The 16,286-nt window shown below is 35.5% G+C and overlaps 1 protein-coding gene across 1 annotated transcript in view; it reads left to right on the top strand.

Annotated features, from left to right (window-relative positions):
• Positions 1–16,286, top strand: part of Sgcz (sarcoglycan zeta) — a 781,436-nt gene that overhangs the window by 514,303 nt on the left and 250,847 nt on the right. The gene's annotated exons all lie outside the window — the stretch shown is intronic.

Raw genomic sequence — 16,286 nt, forward strand, 5'->3', positions numbered from 1 at the left:
GGGAGGGAGGGAGCATCTCGGACTTTAAACAAATGTGACATTTTAGCATGTGTTTATTATTCACCTAAACACACTCTCTCTCATTCATTCCTTTGCACCCTAAAAGATCAAATCATTAAGTAAAGTGTTAAGTATTTGTGATGACTGGTAACATTTCTTGTTGATACTTAAGATAACAGAACGTAAATGAGAAATGATGAGTTGAACTATGTTCTAAGTATGATTTTTTCTGCTGCTAGGAAGTAAAACCACAATTAATTATTTAAGCCTTTGTGGTGAGCTTGTTTTTTGTAAATAATGACATTACTAGAAGCAAAACAAGAAAACCCTATTTAAATATGTAAAGTAAATCTAGACAGCTTTGTCAAAGTGTTGAGAACACATCCGTAGATCCCAAAAGCTAATGAGAAGAGAATTATCTATGCAAAAAATCATAAATTTTAACAATGGAAGTTAATTAAATAGTTATAAATGTACAAATCTGATATTATTTGGTAAAAAATGTTTCATAATCCATTTGCATTCAAAGATATTAACTCCTAGGAACTCTTCTGGGCTCTTGTATGCCAGGTTCTTCTTTCATAGGCTAATGAACATAAATGTTTGTCTTTATGCAATAATTATTTGGAGGTGATTCACTGATATTATCAGTTTCTTCCTTCTTATGAATTAGTGAGATTTCTAACACTGGCTTCTTCATATCCTTGAACTCATCAGCAATCATTCACATAATAGTCATCTTAACTCTAAAGCATATTCACTTTTTCTGTCTCCCTGTTACTGGAGAGTGAGCCAGGAAACATTAATATGCTTTGAATTACAATTCTAGAGGAAAGAGCTCATGTTGCTCTGTTCCATAGCTGGAGAAAATGGGTTGCTATGGTACAGAGAAAATATCCTCAGGAAACCAAGTATCTGGGAAAGAGAGAAGAGGGCAGAGTCCTCTCTAGTGCTGATCTATGTATACCTGACAGCCTTGAGGCAACTTCCTCTTCAAAGGACAGGCACAAAGATCTACATATGAGAAAGGCTCCTACTGAGTAGAATTGGTTCACTAAACTAGCTGGTTTCGAGTAAGCTCCAGATAGCCACCTGTCTCTTCTTCCCTGTTACTGGGATTACAAGACTACTACCATGTATGGCATTAAAAAAAAAGTGTGGATTATGGAAGATTGAATTTAGGGCTTCGTGCGTGCCAGACAAGTAGTTAACTGACTGAGCTGGCATCCAAAGCCACAAAAGATTGTATTTTTTAAGAAAAAAATTAGAGCCTTGCGGTAAATTTGAAACTGGTCTCACATGCTGTAAGATAGCAGAAAGGAAATTTAAATAAAATTATAAAAGGGGAGAAAGGTAATGGTGTAGTTATGTTTGACACAGGGATCTGAGGGCCCCAAAAGTTAACTGGTTCCCAAATCTGAGATAGTGGTTCTCCTTTGTTATTTCATGCTGGTGGAGATCAAGGACATGGACATCCATAGGCAAAGTGGAAACAAACATTACACTGTGAGATTTCAAAGAGTGAAAAGAAATCACAAGAGTAAGAGTGGCCACAAGATAGGAAAATGTGAGCAAGCTTCTTTGTTGGGGTATTTTTTTTAATAGTCTCTAAGAGCAGTCAAGGGACAAAGACTGAGGCAATCTTCATAGCAGACCTGTTAAAGTCCCACATACTGTGCCTGTTTTATGGTTCCACCTAGGGGCTGGTTCTGTTCTGTTTGCATGCTGGCTTCCCAGTGGGGTGTGAAGAACCCCTACTCCTTTCATCTCGGACCTACTGTGTTAGAAGCCATCCACCACTGTCTGCCACTTACTGGGTCACTAGTCCTCAACCTTGCAGATGCCTTGCTGGCTGATCAATGCACCGCACTATTTATTCTCACATATGCATGGCTAGCTTATAGCTTCCTCTTGCGGTAACCCCTAACACACCTACCAAGATGGAGCTGCTACGGTTCTTGGTAATATGGTGTTCAACTCTGTGTTCATGGAGCAGTCTTGAGGTCAGGCTCTATTTTGAAAAGGGCCAGGGTTTGTTATAAACACCTTTACTTACAGTTTCTTCTATTGCTAAAAGGACCCCCTTTCCTCTTACTGTGTTGCCTCCAGCAGCCATGATATGAAGGCTTGTGACTAGTCTTACTGCATCTTGTAATGTCCTGTTCTGTTGCTATCCTTGAAAGACCGCTCCTTTCTGAAGGGAAATAGGGTCATTGGTTCTGGGAAAGAAAGGAGGCAGGAAGAGGATTGGGACAAGTGGCAGAAGGAGAAACTGCAGTTGACATGTGTTGCATGCAAGAATAAAGAAAAAGAAGAAACGCCAAGAATGTGTGAGAGCGCAGCAATGCTTCCTGTATGTTCTTCATGAAAGATAGCAAGCAAGCCTGTGAATTCTGGATTTGGGCCATTATAATTCTAACCTTTTTTATCCCAGGGCCTGTCTTCACAATAACATTCATGAATAACTTAGCAGCTTTCTCTTTAGGTTCTTTTTCCTTACTAACTAAGGTGACTTAACTTTTGAGTAGGTGGTCTTCCCTCCGAAAGTGTACATTTTGCTGGGAGATATCTACAAAGTTTGTTGTACTTTATTTTTACCTGTCTCATTTTTATTTCAATGATCAACTACAGATAATAAACACATACACATGTGTGTGTATACACTGAGATAACACAGAAGACAGTGGGAGGGATGGAGACAGAGACCTAGAGGAGCACAATGGGAGCTCCATCCTTCATTTCCTAACCTCCAGCAGCAGAAGAATGCTCAGTAGAAAATAAAGACCGGCAAGTGGAAATATGGAGGAATGGAAACGTGGATCTTACTAATCTGAGTTTTCTAATAACTTAATAATTATGTGATACTTGCAATCTGTTCAAGTAAAATTAGTTTCAATTCCAAATCTTACCTTGAAAATCACTTCCTTTCCATCATTCATTTCCACAAAAGATATGTCAACATCATCTAGTTTATCTTTAGTTCAGAAACAAACACATAGCACATTTCTTATTTTTTCCTTATTATTTTTGAGAAAGGTGCTAGCAATATGGTTTTGTTTGTTTGTTTTTATTTTTTATTTTTATTTTTTTTGTTTTTTTGAGACAGGGTTTCTCTGTGTAGCTTTGTTGCCTGTCCTGGTACTCGTTCTAGTTGACCAGGCTGGCAGCGAACTCACAGAAATCCACCTGCCTCTGTCTCCCCAGTGCTGGAATTAAAGGCATGCGCCACTACCACCCAGAAGCAATATTTTACTAGAGTGAAAAAACTAGCTTTCCATGTGAAATACTAAGAAAACTTGCGAGCACATGTAAGAGAGAATGGATATCGTTGGATGGTAGCGAAGTCTGTTTTGTGTCATGTTTACTCACTCACATGGAAAATTATATTTGCCACAGAAGTTAATTGCTCTACTGCCCAATTTACAGCGTCTCGGTGGGGGAAAAGCACAGATTCAGATTTTTGTATATTTATTCACAGATACAAGCTATGTAACTCCTGAAAATGGAGGAAATAATATTATATATATGTATGTATGTAGATATATAACACAAAATTTTACACATAGGAGAAATACATGAAAATTATTACAACAATATTTTATAAACTTAAGTGGCATCATAACTACAATATTAATCTACAGATATTAATCAAAATAAAGTTTATGTATTTATTTATGTGTTTGACTTTGAGTGTGTTAACTCTCTTGAAGTTTGACCTGTTAATTACACGAAGGGAATTCTGATATTTATGTAGAGGAGTCATGGATAAATAAGACAAGTAGCTTGGGCTATGGTCTTTACCTTGGTAACATGACTTGGTGGCATTGACTCACTTTTTGCATCTTCTCTCATTTGCAGTAGGAGAAATTTTCTAACCTCTCTGAATATCACTGTTACTACAATTAAAATAAGAAGTATGGCAATTATAAGACTTTTTTTTTCTGGGCTGGGTAAGGATAAGATGATTCTGAGCCTCAACATCTGTCCTAACTCCAGGCCATAGACATAAGGCATATGGCAAGTGCATACAATTGCCATTAATAATATCTTTTGTGAAGTCCCTTTCCCTTGAAGGTGATCATCCTAAAAAAGGATTCTAGGCTATTATGTTAGAGAACTTTATTTGAGTAGGCACAAGTAAATAATAAATTACTTTATTTGTTTCAGGTTCTGGCAGAAAAACATAGAGACATTAGTTTAATGGATTATAAAACAAGCTCTGAGTTAAAGTGTCTGGGAGAGAGGTGTCACTTCTGTGGATATACAAAGTACATGATATTTTACTTGGTTTTGGTTGAAGAAATTTATATTAATTTAAGCCAGGTGATACAATCAAAACTTTCCCCTCTTTATAACATAGTTAAGGGCTTTATAATCATTAGGTAGTGGCCAGAATTAGACCTTTATAACTTATAATATAGACTTCTCAGACTCTTGAAAAGGTGAATCTCTATAAATATACAATTGTTTAGATATTGGGCACAAAACAACTCATACACTGAAAGAATTAGGAAATTCATTCTCCATTCAAATCTTTGAAGAAATTGTGTGGTTCTAATCCCCAAACCAAATGGATGATGACCCGAGGGATCCATCACAGGAAGTTGTATGCAACCAGTCTGCTTGTCTGTGGGGAAACAAATTCAACAATTCAGTGCTTAAATCATTTTATTATCTATGAATGCATATATACCAGTCAACCAAAACTATTAAGTTAGATTTACTTACTATCTTCATAGTTATTTTTACATGGGGGCCATTTTAGCTAGTACATACCATTTCTGACTCTTCTAAGGATACTAAACAATTGGAAGTTATGCTTGCTTGTACATAACCTGCAGCTTCACAGAGTGGGTCTTCATGTTTCACAAACTTTGCCTGTGGAACTAAATAAGATGCTGTGAAAAACAACATGTTAAAAAAATGTCCTGCAGATACAACACTGAGATATGGTGCTTGCCTGGTGTGTGTACAGCCCTGGCTTCATCCACAGGACCGAGGAACCGACTGTGGACAGATAATCTGTACAGTGATTTCTAGCTTCAAAAGATGTATATTTGTATCAATAAATAATGTGTTTATTTTCAAAATCTGTGAGTCTGGAAATTTTAGAAATTTACTGCATTGCCTAAATAAGTCATATAAATACATCTAAATTATTAGTATACATTGACACATCTACTATTACTATGTTTTTATGAATTTACACCCAGATGAAAAAATGACTAATAAAGAAGAAATAAATGTTTTGAATGATATAATAGCATACAGTAAAATGGACAGGAAAATATTAAGACTTTATGGAGTCTACCCCATTCTTTGGCCTCCAGATACCAGCTATTGGGCTGAACGAATTTTCACAACACCTATGTTTGATATTATTATTGAAAGATGTATGCCTTAAAAATGAAGGAGCAATGACAAATTAATTCAGCCCAGTATTATTGAGCACCTGAGAGATGCATAATAGCATTAAATAACCACATTTTTAGTTATTCAATAGTGTTGTTAAGCATCGGCCTTTTCTACACCACGGTGATAAGTGTTACCAACTCGTGTCCTGTCCTTATATGACATCAGTTTCAATGGAAAGAACCAAAAGTAAGCAAATCTATATTTAACTCAGAGGTAGGCAATAAATACCACTAAGAAAAAGAAAAACTTAATCACATAAATCGGTGAAAACAATTTTATGCAAGATGAAGTGAGAGGTCTGGTTGAAAAATAATAATGTTTCTTTAGAGACACAAATTCCCGTGTCCATGGGAACCTGCTTCTCTCAGTTCCTGGTTTCACATGACCTTGGATCTCTTTTCTGCTGCCTGAGCAATCTCTGCACTGTATCTCAAATGAGACAGCTAAGTATCTCTTAACTTTTTTTGCATATGAAACTCTGTTGTCCTTGTCCTCATGTTTTCCTGATTTATTGAAGCTTAGATTTTCATTGAGTTCTTACCATGCTAAAATTAACACACACACACACGAACACACACACACTCACATATGCACATATGAAATAATAAAATGTATATATGAAAAATAAGCTAGATAGATGGCTATTGATCCTAAGGATTTCTACTAATTATTCTTTTCCTGGTGGAGGAAGGGGATAAAGATTTGAGGAGCTAACACAATGAGAAAATTTAGTAAGTTAATATATCAGAAAACTTTAAGAAGCTGAGAAGGTTAAAAGAATTGAAAGGCCCTCTCACTAACATTCTAAAAACAGCAAGCAATTGCCGAGAAAGAGACTGCTCAATGTAACAGAATCCAAGCTGTGCAAGAAGTGCCAAGGTGTACCTTTCATGAATCCTCTCCCTTCTTAAGGTAGATTTCTCAGTTCTGTAGATGCCTTCCAGCCATCCATTCTCCCATAAGTCACCTTTCACACATGATTCTGTAAGAGATGCCAGTAAACACATGGCTTTGCCAATATGGATTTTGGTAGAGTCATGCATTATGTTTTCTGTGATGTTCTAGGGTGAGTATACATTTCTTCATGTCTCCCAAGTAAAATTCACACAAGAATTAGTTATAACCTCTGCACCTTAATAAAGCTAATAGTTTTTGCTCCAGTGATTTTTTCAGGACTTGGCCACAATAAATCTGCAATATTATGCTGATGAATTAACCAAATTTTAAATTTAATGTGACCCAGAAAGTTTTTTAATCCATAATAATTGAGGGCCAGGACTTGGGATGATAATTGAAATGCCAATTAGATATATGGTTTTAAAGACAACAGTCTCTAAGAGGTTCAAGATCATTTGTTCCAATATTAATAAGTGACTTGAGACACCTACACTGTTTTCAATTTGCAAAATTAAAAAGTATTATTATGATTGAAAATTGCTGTGTTGAGTCACATATGATTCAGTTTCCTCTCACTCTTTCCTAAAATAGGTTTCTATTTACCTGAGTCATGCCCTTTTCATACATATTCATTCATCCATTCAACCATCAGATATTCATCAAATTACTTAATGAAATCCATAAATGCATTATAAGTGTACTAAAGGGTACTATATTACACCCAAAGTCCATTCTTTACTTGAACTGAATAGAGATTCATCTCTGCTTCAGCTAAATTCTCCCTATAAGTTACCATCTAAATGCCTAGCAGGGAGCCCGGCATATTCCAAAAGTGAGTTTGAATTTCAAATATTTTTATCTTATGTGTACTTCTGTGCTTGAGTATAAGGTAATAAGAAGTGAATTATGATCAAGTGAGCTTATAATAAGCATCACAAGACTACATTATAAATATACCTCAAAACCCAAATCAGGTATTAACAGCCCAAAACCAATATTGTTTTCATTGTTATCTTTTTATTCTTTTCAAACTCACACCAAAAGTACTCTTATGTTGGGATGTAAAACAACAGGAGGAGAACGGAACAGATGATAAAATGTCATCAATATTTCTCTTTTATTTTCTACCTTTGCTGTGTGGATTGGTTTGACGAAGCCCTGAGTAGATGTGTAGGGAGAAGATGAAGTCCTGAGTTAATGTGTAATTTAGGCCAAGGCCTCAGACCCATGGGAATTTGCGTAGCCTTTCTCTGGTCGCTGTGCAGATATTGGCAGAGTGGGAAGAAACTGGAAAGTACACCTTCCTCTTCTTGGCTGACTGCAACTGTGAACTCCTCACCTACATTTTCCTCTCACGGAGACAAACTAACCTTCAGTAACTCCATTAACACCCTCCTGTTATGGATAATAGACTCTCTGAGACCCAGCTTGTATATAGTAGGTTCTTGGGCATAGTCTCCCCAAATGTCTGTAAATATACCTGTCCTTTTGCAACCCGTATTTCCCTAGTCAGGTTACTGGGAACATAAAACGATGTGTATGATGGGTACAAAGGCAAACTACACACATGATACAGGTGTGCCTATCTGTATTAGTATAAAGAATGATGGTTAAAGCAATCTCCCATCTCATAGACCATGATCTCCTTTATGGTTCCACTCATCTGTCTGTGTGTCTGTGTTCTCCTTTATGGTCCTCATGAAAGACCAGAAAGAGAAGAGTCCAATCTAGCTTGTTACATATAAACTGATACAACAGTAAAGACAATTAAACCTCAATTATCAAGCAACTTCTTTTATTTTCTATATTTTGATAATCAATATTTACTAATGTCCTAAGAAAATGCTAGTTTAAGCCATATTTTGTTTCTCTCCATTTGATCATCTCTGCCAAACCATTTTAAGTAGCAAAAGCTATACTAAAACATGTTTACTAAAGTGATCTTATTTTGTCAAAAAGACAAATAATGCACATTTATTCCTTGAATTGTAACTGACTCAAAGTAGAAAAATGACTTTCAGTAGAGTATGGAAGAAGAATAGACTGTAGAAGCCAGATGGGTCAAAGATTTCAAAAGAAATCTTACAGAAACAGCTAACCTGGCTTATAGGAACTCACAGAGTTTGAACCAACAACCAGAGAACCTGCATGGTGCTGAACTAAGCCCTTTACATATATGTGACAGTTGTGTAGCTTGGACTATTTGTGGGACTCCTAACAACGATAGGAAGGGCTGTACCTAATGCTTTGGCTGGTTCTTGAGCATCTATTTTTCATACTGGAATGCCTTGCTCAGTTTTAATACAAGGTGAGGAACTTTGTCTTACTACAACTTGATATGCCATGTTTTGCTGAAACCCACGGCAAGCCAGCCCCTTTCCAAACAGAAACAGAAAAGGAGTGGACTAGGTGGGGAGAAGCGAGGGAAGAGAAAATGAGATGAGAGGAGGGAAGGGAAACTGGGGTTTGGATGTTATTGACAAATTCATTTGTCAATGAACGTTTCTGCCCTGCCCAGTTCTGCAGATGTTCAGTCCCAAATAAATACACAGAGGCTTATGTTAATTGGCCTATTGCTTAAATTTATTACTTACGATCTCTTACAACTTGAATTAACCCATAATTCTTATCTATGGTGTTTGATACATTTTCTCAGTAAGGCATGCTCATCTTGCTTCCTCTGCATCTGGCTGAAGGCTGCATCTCTGCCTTTCCTCTTCCCAGAATTCTAGCCTTGTTGCCCCACCTATACTTCCTGCCTGGCTACTGTCCATTAAACCAATTCGAGTTACAAATCGTTACCATGTACATGAGCAGTATTCAACAACATTAGTTAAATTTAAAAAAAAAAGAAAGAAATTCAAGAATCTTCATAATAATTTGTGCTTTCAAATTTGGCACCAGGATGGCAGAGGTCATACTCTGTCAATGTTGCTCATTTCCTAAAACCTTTTCTGGTTGTTGTAGAGATAAAAACCAGTGACTCTTAATCTTTTCAGATTCCCATTTTTAACCATTGTTCTGCAAATGTGCTATTCTATTCTAAACAGTGAGGGCCTTCTGTTTTTAATATTTGCTTACCCTACTGTGTTTCTGGCAAGTTTGTGTTTTTCTTCAAGTTTTCTCTACTGCCCATGCTGCGTGGGGCCACAGTCCTTGCCAACAGGCAACTCTTGCTTGAAGTCTTAAAGAAAAATAGTACACAAGACGGTCTTGGTTGTTTTAGTTCTTGGTGCCAATAAAACAAATAGTGGTCATAAAACCTTCTCGGACATTTTTTAAAGTAACTTTAATGGCCATTTTTTTCTATCTTTAATAAAGGAATCTAAGCATTCAGTCACCATCAAGTTCAACAACTAAATCCACTGTCATATTAAAGGACTAAAGCTGTGCTAAGTCATTATCAAAACTGAAATTAGATTTTCACCTAATTGAATTCTGAGTGCAAATTGTTCAATGATGATGCTTGATTTAGAGTTCAGGACGTACAAGATAAGCCAATCATGATGGTAGATAAGTGAGCCTTCCCTTTAGAAATGCTCACATTTTAATAACATTTATTTGCCAGGAGATAAACATCCTTTTAGTGCCCATTCTGGCTTCTCTTTAATTTGACAAGATTCTTCACTTACCCACCCCAATCTGACTGCTCTATCTTTCAGAACTCTTGAAATTCAATTGCAATGGCCTTTTAAGCCTAATGCTATAGAACGCCGACTCCAATATTTTCCACAAAATAACTTAAAAAACATACCAGCACAAATGCATATTTTTCTTAAACAGCATATTTTTGACTACCGTTTTATTGAAATGTGCCCTTGTGAATTAAGTCTCATAGGCGGAGATATGTTATGCTAAGTAGACTTCACTGTATTGCTTTCAGTTTCTCTCAGCATTAGTAGCTGTTTCGAGTCTCATTTTCATGGAGAAAAAAATAAAAATGTTTTTAGTGTGTAAAGTTCAAATCACATAAATTGGACACTTCAAGCATTTTGCCCTTAAAACTGTATTTCACTGCTGTTTTTTACAATTAACTCCAGTAAAAAAAAAAATACTTATACAGCAGTTAAGCAGGAGAAAACTAGCTATAAGGTAGAAGATAAAATTTTAAAATGTTTTTTTTTCTGTTTAAAGAGAAAAGGGCACTTTAACATCCTACTTTCCAACTCCCAAATTGCCTTTATATAAGTCAGTGTAATATTCATTTGAGAATTGGAGAGGATGGAAGAGAGAGTAGCTAAGTAACTAGCCCCAGGTCACAGACCATGAATTGAGTGCACTGGGATTGCCACGAACTCAGCACAGAAGTCAAGTCGTCCATTGAGTCTGCTGTGCTCTACTCCTTGAGAGAATCAAAGTCAGACAACTGTAGTCCTCAGTCTAACACCATAGACACTCAGTGAACAGTGACCCTACCATGAATTATGATGTCTGAAATATAAGTTTTCCCAGAGTGGAATTTCTGGGGCTTTATAACTGTAATAAAATTTTTTATGGTGGCAGGAATGTTGCATATTATTACTTTAGCTTGCCGGTGCTGTCTTCATAATCCAACATTAAAAACAATTTTCCAAATTACCTAGTTTTTTTTTTGTGTGCATAAGACTCATGCTTGTCTCTCATATTCAGTTTTTCTTTTACAGGAAACACAGGTAGAATAGAAATTAGATGTCTCGTTTATATTTATAGTAATGGAATCAAAGTAGTGTAGAGAATAAGCATCTAATTTATGGGTTCCTTGCAGTCCTTTGCTTAATTCTCTACATTACAGCCTATGTTTATGTGATTTGTATAATAAAACTGTTAAATGTGACTCTGAAAACTATGATTTCAGTTCTGAATATTACTTCTAACATATAATTTGATTCTATGTTTATCTTTATCATCATATTATCACTAGTGATCAAATGGAATTGGCCGATATAGGACCTCAATATCTGTATTCTTTCTATGTTTTGCATGCAACTTGAAAACATGAGTGTGTGTGCACTTGCATGTGTGGTGTGTGCTTGTGTGTTTATATGTGTGTGTGTTATAAGAGCTGTAGATATGTGTACATGCAAATGCCTGGGTTCCTTTCCCATGTCATGAGAAAATCCAGAAAATAAAGAGGTACAATTATCTTAGTTCTCATAACCATTTATGTTGTCTCAACCACCTCTTAGATAGGATAATGAGGATAGAGGGATATTTCAAAATGACATACATTTTAGCAATATATTTTAGTCCTTCTTATAGATAATTATCACTCCTTTGTAGGTAATAAAATGGAACATTTTTCAATTGGCCTTGGTGTTAGTTTTAATAATTTAAAATAATGGTCTCAGTTGTTAAAAATGTCCTTATTTTCTCTCTTTAGTCTCATGGATATGATTTAGGTCTAAAATTTCTAGCTCTTCCTGTTTATAGAGAGAGAAACCCCAGTTGAAAAGAATTAACTTGTTTTTTCCTTATGTCATATACATTTATAAAAGATAATCAAACCTCATGAAAACGATGGAATAATTATTTGGGTATGAAACTGAAGATTTTACCAATCCCTACAGATCTAGGTCCAAGGCACTGACATCTAAGTGGAGGAAATTTGTAGAAATAAGCCAGTAGGAATAATGAAGACAAGGTTGATTTTAGGACTATGGCATCTGAGGCAGGCACCTGATGAATGAAATTCAGTAAAGTGAATTCCATTCCCAATTATTCTTGTCTGTTTCTCAGCACCAGAATCTTAGCGACTAGGATCAAGGGATAGGTACTTAGTTATCTATTATAAGCATATACTTCTACATGACCTTAGAGTGTGGCTGGTTCATTGTCATCACATCTAGTTTATCAGCTATCAAGTGAGTCATTCTTTGAGCCGAATTTTATCACCACAAGTATGACTTACTCCTTTATTGCTTTTCCTCTTTTATTTTCCTTTCTATATCTATTGTGCTGGGTGTGACGTTGAATTGATCCCAAGCTAATCCTCCAAAGCCTGACTGATTCCACATTCTTATGTCTAAACTGATGTGATTGTTCTTCTTATTTCTCAAAAGTTGTCAGATTAGTCTTAACTTTTTAGTTAGTGCATTCTAAGTCTGTAAAAGCTTACAGAAATTAACCTCTCTTACAAAACGTTCATAATTTTAGACTCCTCTGTTACTTCCTTGTGAGACATTCTATATTTTTATTTAATGTTTATAATTTATCTTAACAATGATTATTATTTTGTATTATATCTAATACTATATAATATATGTGGACTACAATTTTCCTTGTATTATTATAGTTATTTTCTTTAATCATGTTGTTTTGACAGCTTACTTTTTATTTATTCTTACTATAATTTTCACAGTATATTAAATCCTTAAATGTCTAAATAATGAAATAACCCTGCAAGTAACTGTCAATTCATAAACATTTGATTAAACTAAAACCTGCTTCTTGCCACTTTTACCTCTGTATCCAATTATGGTAACCTATTCAAAATACTTTAATACCCATGTTACATATGTTGGAATACTTAGTTTATCCCTATGATAAACCAGTTTAGATGATTACCCCCTTCTGTAGTCCTCTCTGAATATGTAATAAATGGACTTTGTTACTCTAAGTAATTTCTTTTTCATTTAACTGAAAATGCTTCACCAGAATCTCCCAGGGTTGCATGATTTGTCATGGATCTTGCTAAGTTTCTCTTGATTAATCATTCTTTCCTGTTTTACAACGAGCTCTGTTTTATAAGAGACATAGATAATAACTAGATTTGAAAACGTATATTTACACCTTTGAATGCAATAATTGAAAACTCACAAAATATAGTTTGATTTACCCATACATCTTTGATTTAAGGTTTAAATGCCTTGATGAAAATTGTATTCCATTATTAGAATGTTGAAGGTGATTTTATTTTATTTTGGAGAAAGAAAAAAAATCATCCAGAGTTAAAGTAGTTCTGCTTTGAATTTCAGGGAGAATCACTTAGATCCCTTTACCTTATTCAGAGATACCAGTTTCTTGACCTAAGAAGATTGATGCATGGGGTTATGAAATTAGGAAAGACTAGGCTTTTGAAGGATTCTAATGGTTTTTGTGTAAGCGAGATAGTTGTGCAAAAAGAGTATAAAATCTAGGCAGAGAATATCCTAATTAGCTTAAGTTGCCAAAAGAAGGGGAGTTCTTTTTGAGAGTATTGAATTCATATTGCCAAAGAAAAAGAAAAAGTAAAAGCACCAGAGATTCACCATGCTGTGTAGACTCTCAGGAAACAGTGACAGTCTTTCAGTCTGTACTCTTCGACAGGAGGCTGAACTGATCATTTTATAGTCAATATGGTAAACAAGGTGGAAAATTCTACACCTCAAATCCCGTGGTCTCAATCCAATACATGGGTACTAAAATGGCTTGATTTGCTTTCTTGTCTATAGTAAGTGTATTAGAAGTACCAATAAAGTTTACACTTGGCATTGATTCCATATTTATATAAAGGCAAACATTACAAAGTCACAGAAATTCCAGATTCAAAAATATTTCTGGTCCCAAGTGTTTTGGATGAGGCACACTCAAACTATATTTCTTTGCATTTTTAGGGGGTTAGTTGGAATGAAAATACAGGATGAATGAAAAGTATATTTCTATTATTTTTCTTAATCATAGAAACCCAAGGTATTGGACAGTGTGTTCAGACAGCAGGTGTGATTTTTCAACTTTGGAGCTGTGAGCTGTTAATATCTTCTACTGAGATGACTAATGCCACATTATTCCATTCAAGGAGAGCTTTCTAAACATATAAATATTTGAATTTCCTATTTAACTAAAAAAAAAAAAAACAAACAAGCAAAAAACCTTCAATAGGCACCCATAACCTTATTGTATTTTGGTAGTGTATATGCTCTAAAGTATTTGTGATGAGAAAAGAATATGTAGTCATAAGTCAAGTTTTATTTCAGAAAACACTCCTGACTTCATAGATAGATAAAGACAAGTATACCTAGACTTCTTTTTGGGCACCAACCAGCTCACAAATCATGACACAGAGACTTATCATTAGTTTTGCTTTCTCATTCTAGCTTAGGGACATTTCTGTCTAGCTCTTTAAACTTAAATAAACTTGTGTCTCTTTATCTACCTTTTGCTACAGGGCTGATTACCTTTAGATACTTTCTTGTTATTTCTGTGTCTGGCTGCCTGGCTTCTTGACCAGGAGGTTTTATTTTTGTTCTCTCCTCCCTATTTTCTTTTTCTTCCTTCTGGAGAACCTAGATTTCTCCTGCTATCTGTTCTTTCTTCCTGGCAGCCCTGCCTAATCTTTCTCCTGCCTAGGTAGTGGCCTCTCAGCTTCTTTATTAGAACAATCAGGTGCATTAGGCAGGCAAGGAGAAGCAAATGCAACACATCTTTACATAATTAAACAAACGCAGCACAAACCACAGTTACTCACCTTTACAGAGTTAAAGCAATATTCTGCAGCATAAAAAATGTAACATATCTTTGCCCAGTTAAAATGATAATCAACATCAGACAAGCTTAATTCAATGATACTTTTTTAGTTTTCTATTCTAGATTCATTTTTATAATTGTTAGAAGCAGACACTCTTAATGAGTCTTTTACTGCTTTATGAAATATCACCATGTGCTTACCTACTTTAAAAATAATTTACTATTAACTTTGTATAATTTATTATCTTTTATTTATTTATTTATTTGTTTGTTTGTTTTGTTTTTCGAGACAGGGTTTCTCTGTGGCTTTGGAGCCTGTCCTGGAACTAGCTCTGTAGACCAGGCTGGTCTCGAACTCACAGAGATCCACCTGCCTCTGTACCCGAGTGCTGGGATTAAAGGCATGCGCCACCATCGCCCGGCTCTGGTGGCGCAGACCGGTGAAGGAGGCAGAGGCAGGTGGATCTGGAGTTCGAGGTCAGCCTGGACTACACATTTAAGGGCTGGAGAGATGGCTCAGCCATTAAAGGCTAGGCTCACAACCAAAAATATTATCTATTATTTTAAACAGTCATTAATTCTTAATTGAAATACAAATGATAATCAATACATTTGGGACATAAATATAAGTTAAACTATTACATTTCTATTCAAAAATCATAATATGTAAAATTTTAAAAGGATAAAAATTTTATTAGTGGATACTGATGGTATTTTCTAAGATTTATCTCAGAAAATTGTCTTTGATTTCTTTAACCTTGATTATAGCATACAAGGCAATAAGCAAGTTATTGTCCTTTGAAAATAATTTTAGGCCTTAATTTATTTATTACCAAGAAATACCATCTTTCCTTTTCCACAACTATCTTTTGTTCACACCATTATACCATTGTGTGGTACTTGGTGTTTTTTGAAGGGTCCATATTTTTTCAACAAATTTCAATATATCTCAAATAACCAACAAAGTTGTGAATTTAGTTTTGTGAATTAGCAGGTAAAAGGGAAGAAGTGCCATTTCCTTCAGTGGTGCGGCCATTGATAAATTTCCCTTGAACAAATAGATGACACTCTACCAACCCTTCAGCAAAAGATCTAATTAAACTCAGTGGTTCGCAGATACACACAAAGAACACTTTAGGATGGGGACTTGCTGGCAAATAGTTGTCAGCAGGAGGGGGACATGGCAGAAGGAATGGGAGGGTGATAAGGACAAAGTTTATTACCTAAAGGTATGAAACTTAGAAAATATCTAAATCCATGCCAGTGTACTCTGGAATGTAGTTGTGTTTTCCTCCCATACTTTCTTGACAACCCGCTGATATTTTCATGTAAAGATATACACTTAGCAATTCATGTGCTGTCTTTTCAGAGAAAGGTAAAGAATCTTGGGATGCATAGGGATGCTGAGTCATTGGCCCCAGGACTCAATTCTGAGAGTCCTTTGACTCAAAACAGAAAAGTGCTTTGTGGGAATTAAATAGGTATGCCTGGAAATAGTGTGTATCTCATGGGAGAGTCAACTGAAAGGTTGTGCTGATAACATTGATGAGAAC

Source organism: Alexandromys fortis, unplaced genomic scaffold (assembly GCF_014885135.2).
Source record: "Alexandromys fortis isolate MF-2015 unplaced genomic scaffold, M_Fortis_MF-2015_v1.1 scaffold_32, whole genome shotgun sequence".
Lineage (NCBI taxonomy): Eukaryota > Metazoa > Chordata > Mammalia > Rodentia > Cricetidae > Alexandromys > Alexandromys fortis.